The 8,290-nt window shown below is 32.4% G+C and overlaps 1 long non-coding RNA gene across 1 annotated transcript; it reads right to left on the reverse strand.

Annotated features, from left to right (window-relative positions):
• Window positions 1–2,050: 2,050 nt before the first annotated feature.
• Window positions 2,051–7,556, reverse strand: LOC105524839. Its single transcript, XR_001003820.1, has 2 exons — window positions 7,300–7,556; window positions 2,051–2,620 (listed from the first exon to the last, which is right to left on the reverse strand). It is a non-coding gene; the product is annotated as an uncharacterized LOC105524839 (long non-coding RNA).
• Between the last annotated feature and the right edge of the window lie 734 nt (window positions 7,557–8,290).

The following is an 8,290-nucleotide window of genomic DNA, read 5'->3' on the forward strand; positions in this document are numbered from 1 at the left end:
GGGTTGGTTCCAAGTCTTGCTACCGTGAATAGTGCCGCAATAAACATACGTGTGCATGTGTCTTTATAGCAGCATGATTTATAATCCTTTGGGAAAAGAATACTCTTTCAGTGACCTTGGGCTAATGAGAAAAGCATAGTCCAGAAAGTATTTAATATGCAAATGATTTGTTACAATGAATGAAAGAGAAATAATGTTAAGACACATGATAAGAACTAGAAGTTTTGGTTGTTATTGTTGCTTTTATGTAAATGGAAAGAAAGTGGTGGGAGAATTGCATTATCACATAGGGTTCAGGACATGATCTTGTGTGATAGCTATGTTACATTCATATTGCTGGCAGCAATAGTTTTGCAGAAAAATGACTTCTTCAGTCATATAAAATAAATTTTCTTGTTTCTTTTTTTTTTTCATTTGTAAATCACTTGCATTTAACATATAAATTTGTTTGGCTGTTAGAATTGTATAATAGTATCCATCATAAAGAATTTGTACCAATTTTATGTTGACACATATTTAATTAAAATACAATGATTCATGTTAAAATTGAACATCTTTGAGAATTAGTTATTTTTTAATAGGTAAAAATTTTATTCAAGTTTGATGAATACTACAACATTGTAATATACTCATGATATAAACAATTAAATGATCTGTGGGGAAAACTACTTGATATTTTAGCCATCATGAACAGAAAGGGATATCATGAAAATAAGTTCAAGATCTCTTGTGTTATATATCAAAGAATATGTAACAGTTAATATCTCAGGGTCACCTGAAAGTAATTTCAAACAACACCAAAAATGTCAAGTGAATTAATTCTTTTGAAACATCACATATTTTACGGCAATATTCTTTCTTTTAAATTAAAGCATTGCAAAAAAATGAATGAAAAATGCCATGCTCCTTTCATAGTTCACACTTTTCATATGAGGTTCATTCAGTTTGTAAAATTAAACATAATTGGCCATTTCATATTGACTGAAAGGTACAAAATTATATTATGCTTCTTAATAATAAAAATGAAATTTTCAAAGACTTCTATCAATGTAAATATTCCTTAATTTTCAAGATTTAAATTTGAATACAGATGACAATAAAGGAGAGAAAAAAGAAGGGAGATAGAAAAACAAAACAGAAGGGATGAATTTGTAATGCTTGAAGTACTTCATAGCTTCCAATTTCCCTGAAGTTGAAATGTTTATGTGGTAGTCTAGCTTTCTCTACTATCTCTAGACAGAGAAGAGCAGAAAGACAGACAATGGGCGATGAGCCTAAACCGTAGGTATTTTGCTGTTCTGAATAAAGGTGGTTTAGAAGCTCTCCCCTGAAGCACACCAAAGCACAGCATGTTCATGGTGGCTTGAATTTTATTGCTCTGACCCAGATATCTGGAAGTGAAAAGAAGCTAAAGCAATGTATGTGAATGCATATATCCAGAGAGACAATGTCAAGGTATTTTTAAAAATAATTCCCCAAGACGTATCTGAATTTCCATTGTCTGTTATCAGTTCTAGTAATCACTGATTATAAGTTACGGAACATTAAGGCCATATGCCAGAGACAGCTGAAATCTCGGTAGTGAACATAACTATCCAGAAACTAGATTGTGAAGAAAAAAGTCAAACTATATGATAAAAATGTGGAATAAAAACACATGGTAGGTAACTTTTTTTAGAAAAAAAAAGGAAGTTCACCAAGATATAGAAGTTTATAGGCACAACCTAAGAAAAATAAAGTAAAATGGTCCATACAGCTAAGACATACATAAATTTAAATCACTAATCTTTTACATTAGCAGCAACATCTTCAAGAACAAGCCAAAGCAAACACATTTATGACTAATACTTTTTCAAATTAGCTGTAGAATAAATTATTATTAAATAAGGAGACCATGCTTTTAAATATTAAGAAAGTATTTTCAAAATCTTTTAGGTAAATTACATTATTAAAACCCTAATGAGCTCCAAAGTTGTAACCTAAATTCTAGTGTTTATGACTAGAATTTTGGCCCACCATCTATTTTCTTCATAATCACAGAACCATCAACTGTTATTTAGAATTTATTTTTTTATTTGTATATAGATTTTTGAGTACAGTATAATTTTCTATAGGATAATTTAATTTATATATCAAGGTATATTTAGTAGACATTTCCAGCATGTGAGAATTTATATTTCAGCATATCTCAGGAGCCAATATAGATAGAGTATAAATCTCCCAAATCGTTCTCTTTAGTCAAAGCATATTATAATGTCTTTGGAATTTCAAGGACTAGATTCAATACAGCAAGTGATTCAGTAGGTACATTTTTATTTATTTCTATTATTCTCCTTCTCTTCCTTCTTGGATTATGTTCGCTATATTCCAATTTGAATAATAATCACATTTTAATTTATCTTTCCCTGAACAGCCCGTTTACCCTAACCTCAGTCGTGCTAACTGGCTCTCACCCTGCATTGATTAAGAGCTCCCAGAGATAACAGAGTGTGCAGGAGCATGAATAATCTCTTTGCTTCTCAAGTCAATTCTTGTGCATCTCCGCAGTCTGGCAATAACACCCACAATTTGAGTAGTGAGGGGCTAGCTGTGAACTCTCAAATAGCATATGTATGACCTTCTGTTGAAAAAATAAAAATGGAAAAAAAGTAATATTAGTATAATGAACTGTTTCCCTAGAAGAAGAAAATACTTAACCGTTTTCTACTTCTGCTCCAGTTCTTCACTGGTGACAGAGAACTATGCTTAACAATCAAATCGGGCAATTACCAGCAGATTTATGGCCTAAATCTAATGAAAGTAAAGCTGCTATCAGTGTTAGAAAACTAGAAGAAATTGCAAAGAATTGAGGTGTTTTTGATATGCTACCAACTGGAGCTGGCCGTAATAAAACCTTCATCTCTAGAATTCACTGTCACAGTCTTAGCTCAGTTACTCATCATTCCTGCCACTGAAGCAGTCCCCACACTGGTCTCTCTGTCACCAAACTTTTTACTTTCCATCCCTGCTCCATTTTGCTTTTAAAGTTATTATTCCATTTCACAAATCTGATCACATCCTATGGAGACTCGGAGATGAATTCCCATTAGAAGAAAGTGTAAGCTTCTTAGTCTGGTAAGAAAGTGACTCCTTTATTTTGTCCCAGCCTGATTTTCCAGGATTATTTCTCAACGTTGTCATCTCTCCACAAACCTCCCTCATAGCATTCACCCTATGCTCTAGATGCTTGTGATAATTTGACACTGTCACTCATATTTCAGGCTCAGGCTGTTCTTCTTACCTTAAGTGTTCTCTTTCCTATCCTAGTCAGTGTTATCACTTAACAAGACTGAGCACAAAGACATTATAATGTGTGTATCAAGTATTGTATTAGAATTATTTGTGTTTTTTCTAACAGATTCTGAGATCCAAAAAGGTAAAGACTTTATGATTTTATTCTCTTACATTTATTCTTCTACCTCCCTAAATTAAATTTATAAACAAGATTAGTGTCCAAGTATTTTTACCTATTTAGCAAGTCAAAACTCTGCAGATGACAAGAAAATTTTTGTTTTGTATTGAGAACATGAGAATAACATAATTAAAATAAATAAAGTTGCTACTCATGTACAAAGGTACACAACACTACTAATTTCTTATTCATAAGTTTTTTTCTCCAGAAATACCTACAATAAAATTGAAACCTATTTTTATGCTGACAATTATGATATTAATTATTTTTTAAGAAAGTCAGGCACAATGTAAAGAGGAGAAATTTGAAAATCAGAAAGATTTTAGTTCAAATTTTATTTTGCCACACACTAGATATTAAACCTAGAGAAAGTCACTTAACTCCTTGGATATCAAATATGCAAAATGACGATTAAAATGTTTACTTCTCAAGGATGTTTGAATGATCAATTCAATAAAATTGTGTTATATGGTAAGAAACCACCAATATTCTACCATGTTTATCTACAGACACAGGATAGTTTTCCTTATGGGAGTCACTATTGCCTTGAAACTAACCAATTAATTAGTTAACAAGTCATAGGTATAAGAACTATTCTCTGTAGTATAGATGCTTAAAAATGGTCAGCCTTAGACAGGTGATAGATTACAATGATCGAATGATGTGATGATGACGACTAGAACATGGATTGCTCATTCAGTCTTGAGCATCATTGCTCATCCACTCTTGCAACTAAGGCATGTGCTTCAACTTTGCTCAGCTTGTGCTTGAGAAATACAGCAAAACTCACTGACTTAGTCGCAACTTGGGCCCACAGAACTAACTAGTCAATTGGGTTGTTAACCTGCCTCAGATACGAGAACTAATGGCTGCAAAGCCAGGTGAAAGTGTACATTAAATTCAATCACTTTTGAGACTCTACAAGTCTACATTAAATTCAATCACTTTTGAGACTCTACTCTAAGTTGATATTGTTGGTGCAGCAATAAAAAGACAAGTCAGCTTCAGCCCCTTCCTTTAAAAAACTTACAGATAACTGTTACACAAGACAGGCAGCAATGTGCTTAAAATGAAATTTAAGGGTCACTCTCAGAGAGTAGGGAGGAAGAGAGAAAGATTTGTTTGACTATTGAGATCAACACACATTTCCAGTCTCTAGGAAGCTTGTGGTTTCTGTATCTATGCCTTGTTATTGGTTGAATTTCTTACATAATTCAAACCATTCATTTAAATGAAATTCTGCACAATTTATGAACACAGTATAACAAAGAGTTGTTGCTGATTTCTTTTTCTATCAGTATCTCTGTCCCTTGAATACTCTCTGCTCTCTTTTTTTCTCTCTCTCTCAAAATAACATGTAAATGAACTGCCAGACTTCATTCCAAATCAGCGAAAGTGAGCAGATTTTATGTAATCCCTTGGCTCCTGGAAACTGCTCTATATCCAATAAGTAAAGGAGGCAAATATTTCACCAGTGGTTATGACTGGTGGTTTGCAGGGTCATTTGGGTGTTTACAAAGTTAGAAAAGTGTATGAGGTGCTAAAGAGCAATTCAACATAAACAACATTATTCCTTAATGACATGAGTTTTAAATGTTCCTTAAACAATATTATTCTTGATGACATGGTTTAACAGATATTAAAAGATGTTTGAGGTCAATTGTTATTTTACTTATGGAAAGTACCTATAAATATTGAATGAATAATTTGATTTTTTGCGGTATAAAATGCACTGAAGAGAATATTAGCCATTTTCATAATGTATCTCAAAAATAATTCTGTTTTGAAACTAGGAAAGGAAATCTTTAACCAAATATTCCATTAGAAATATAGATATACTGAAGAAAAACAATTTGTAAGAAACTTGCAAAGTTTAATATGAAAATGATGGTAGCAATAAGCTCCAATGAATTTTACTACATTTTCCAGGCACAACCTGATGAGTTTTGTGGTGAGATGTAGTTTTGTTTTGATGATGACACACTTTGTTTTTTATTTAGAAACATGTCTCTTTAACCTACAGTGATATAGTGATATTTTCAAAATGAGTATTTTCAGAACTCATTTCAATTTAATAAATATTGCTCTTCAGATTGTCCCTTAAAAATTGTCTCTTAATGCATAGTTTGAAACCAAAGAAAATTTGCAGAGAAGTTGGTATTTTAAAATCTGTATACAATACATAGTTCCTCAAATTTCAATTCTAATTTTAAAAACCCCATAACTTCCCCAAGACCTTGTGAAAATATAATATATTGCCATTGTGCAATAAATAAGATAATCCAACAGTGAAATAAATTTCAATACAAAGTATGAGGAGTTGATGAAAGCAGAAGACAGGAAATTTAAAAAAAAAAAAAAACAGCTAGACTTCAAGCATAAATATCCAACCATAGAGGCAAATGTTTCAAAGCTTTTTAACTTTCTTTATTTAAATAATTTCTTTACTGGGTCACTTTATATTCAGCAATTCTCCCCTTAAAATAAAAAATGAGGAGGGAAGTAAAATATTAAATAGTAAAAGTATTTTAATTGTATAAGAGCTTCGGGTATTGAAAAAAACAAATTTCCTTAAAAATTATTTTAAAAATCTTCAGATCTTCAGGATGATTTCTGTTTCTACTTGTATTATATTATGTCTATGGGAGAAAAATTACTCCTTTGAACTTGTTTAAAGAAGTAATTGTTTAAACTTTTTAAGTAGGTACAGTTAGAACATTTTTTTAGAATTGTTATTAGTATACTGAGTATATCTAATTTCAACAGAGCAATTTGACAAATATTAGTACAGTTTAAAAAGAAAACAAAAAGAAATGGCTATCACTCACGCTTTACGTGTGTTGTGGATTTTGGTATCAGTGTAGTTTGAGTGATATACAAATAACTTTGAAATGTATATTGTTTAGTTTTAAGCAACTAAAAACGTTAAGACTCACCATTGGTTTAATGATTATCCTCAGTTTGTAGAAGATTCATTACCCATAGTAAGAAAATACGCTCATGTTTCTGCTTTGGATTAATATTCCTTACTGGAACTTCAGTGTGTAGTGAAACAATTGCCTACCTTTCATATTTCAAGATCGAAATCAAATCTGAGATATCTTTACAATTTGAAAGAAAAATCTCTTATTTCAAACTGCAAATGAAGGCATGCCAAACTAATAGCAAATTGTTTGCTTTTAACAACGTGTGTGTGTGTGTCTGATATATATATATAAATATATATGTAGTGATATATATCTATATATATCACACAACACACACACGGCATGAAGCACACAGGAAACATTGGTGAAGCTTCTAAATTGTAAAATAGTGTGAAGAGTTGACTCCTATTGGCTAGAAGCTATAGAATATCATGGCCAAACTGGAAGCTTGACACTAACAGTTTATTGTTTTAAAATTTCAAAATTAGCTAAAATAACAAACACACAGCATATATTATACCCTGAACAGGAATAATAACCAAATATATGTATGCAAGATCTAAAGATGGAGAGGAAATTTAGGGTCTATGTTTTTATTTGCTTGAAAGCAAACAATGTACAATTCAAAGTTCCAAAGCATATTTGCACAGACATTGTAATTATTAGCTCACTTTATCTCTGCTGGCTCAAAGTAGTTCTCAGTTTTTTAATCACTTCTCTACTGGCACAGCTAATGTGCCTACAAGTTGTCTAGAATTTTAATATTGCTAAATTTAGTGATGCAAGTTGTGATTAAATTGTTGAAACTTGTTTAATGCAAACCCTGATTGAAAAGAATACATGCTTATTTAAGGAAAATGTACAACTTTGCAAAAATTATATAGTGCTATATATAGTCCCACATTTAACAGCTTTACCAACCTGCAAAAAAGTTGGTTCTTGTAGAAAACTGCCAGGCTATGTAGTCTGAAATCTGGAGTCGTAATACCAGAGAGCTGTCAGTCAGCCATCCATCCATCTAATTGGCTTCTTACCATCTTTCCATCATGTTTTTTTTATAACTGGTCGCCTCTGGCTAAAATGCAAATCATGAGGAAGAGCCGTCTAGAAAAAGCTGCTGCTTTCTTAATTATCTGTCAGAATATGGACCAGTGGACCCAGGGCCGCACTGTAGAGTTATGCTAAGCAGCAAGGCATCATGGGAATTGGAGTGACAGCTCATTTTCCTCCTGTGTTTTCTGTGTTCGAATGACAATGCAGAAATATGGGTTTCCCACACTTTCTCTGAACACCTGGGCTATTGCTCAGGGGAGCACAAAGCCAAAACTGTCACATTTCCAGACATGGTCTTATTGCTGTCACTATGACAGGATTGTTGACAAATGCCAGCAGTCATCTCGGCATCTTGGGAAATGTCTGCCATGATTGTGTCAACAGCCTGACAGAAATTGTTAATGTTTAAACTTCTTCCACTGACAGAATCCTGTCTTGCTGACAATATTTGTCATATGAAACTCAATCTTTGTCAAACTTGCTTAAAAATTAACACTTTCTCAATTTCTATTTTTTTTTCTTCTGGTTTACTGCCTAGCAGTGCAAAATTTTAGCAATAAGATTTCAACAAGGTAACGTAGCACAGTAATTTAGATCCACATTCCATCCAAATTGTCCAACCCATTGTAACTTGTGGGCACTTTGTCCTTTTGAATTTTGCTGCCAGAATAATTAGGCATAAATACAGTATATATATATATATACACATACACACACACACACACACACACATACATACACACACACGTATGCCTTAGGATTCAAACTTGTGAATTATTCAAGAGGTACAAAATACTACTTCTCAGTATACAAGGTGGAAAATCAATTAAACTTTGCGGATTTTTTTACTTATATGTAA

The sequence above is a fragment of the Colobus angolensis genome, unplaced genomic scaffold (genome assembly GCF_000951035.1).
Source record: "Colobus angolensis palliatus isolate OR3802 unplaced genomic scaffold, Cang.pa_1.0 Scaffold51, whole genome shotgun sequence".
NCBI lineage: Eukaryota > Metazoa > Chordata > Mammalia > Primates > Cercopithecidae > Colobus > Colobus angolensis.